Source organism: Marmota marmota, unplaced genomic scaffold (genome assembly GCF_001458135.2).
Source record: "Marmota marmota marmota unplaced genomic scaffold, marMar, whole genome shotgun sequence".
NCBI classification, from domain to species: Eukaryota; Metazoa; Chordata; class Mammalia; order Rodentia; family Sciuridae; genus Marmota; species Marmota marmota.
Genome location: NW_025999944.1, coordinates 4,191,997 through 4,193,114, shown reverse-complemented (window position 1 = coordinate 4,193,114; position 1,118 = coordinate 4,191,997).

Below are 1,118 nucleotides of genomic sequence, written 5' to 3'. Positions count from 1 at the left end.
GGGAGGGAGGGGCTGGGGCGGAGACGGATGTCCCTGATGAAGATTCCTGTCCTCAGAGAAGACGAGGTAGCCCCAGCTCGGGGGACGGTGTCGGAAAGGGCCGAGAGCTCTCCGCGCCGAGGAGGGTTTCCAGCCGCCCCAGCCTGGGCTCCGGGCTGGTCGCCGCTCCCAGGTTACGGGTCACAGCGCATTTCGGGGTATTTCGGTCCTTCCCCCGCCCCCACACCAGCCCCACTGAGCTCCCTAAGGTGCAGGAGCCGCGCGGCCGAGGGGTGGGGCGTCGGGAGGGAGCCCCGGGAACTTGTGGTCGGAGTCCAGCGGAGCACACACTGGCATAGCTGCCTCCAGCCTCCGGTGCTCAGCCTTTTCCAGGCTGGATGTGCCGTGCGACTGGGTTTCAACTTGTCGATTCTTTGTTAGGGATCCGTTATCCAGCAGAGAGGATTTACTAATCTCAATTGTATCAGAACGGACCAGCGCGCATTTGGTGGCTGGTCCTTTGTAGGAGATAGAACCGTCCTCAGTCAGAATTGCTGAATTTGCAAGTCTTGCTGCTCTCAACTTTAGTGGCCAAATTGTATCAGGGCCTAAGAAGCAGGCAGCACCCACTTCAGAGCTTCAGGCAAAACTGCTGGCCCTGGCCAGCCCCCAAGTCCACCTCACAGCACGTGAATTGGGCTTGGTGGAATTTTGACCTGGCTGAGTCACTGAAGTGTGGAGAATATCCTGGTCACGGTCCTGCCTCAGTTTTTCCTATGTAAATAGAGAGCTAGGACACTGGCTGTTTTACTTTCCTTAGGGTATGTAATCTTAAATAGCCCCTCCCAACGCAGTTGGAGGATGCATGAACTGTCATTTCTAAGGAATGGAATGAGTGTCGCCCCCACAAACCTGCCAAACAACAGAGAGGAGCCAGAAGGCAACCTGTCAGGGAGGTCCAAAGGGAGGGCAGGAGGAAGGCCTGAGAGATGTGGTCAGCTCTTCCCTGAGGGAGACTTGGTGACCTTCAGGGTTCCCCCTCCTGGGCAGAGTGTAGCAAGGCTCTAAATGCATCAGAGACTGGTGGCAGGTGAGAAAAGGTAGAACTGTGATTTAGCAGGTAGCCTGACAGATGGAAT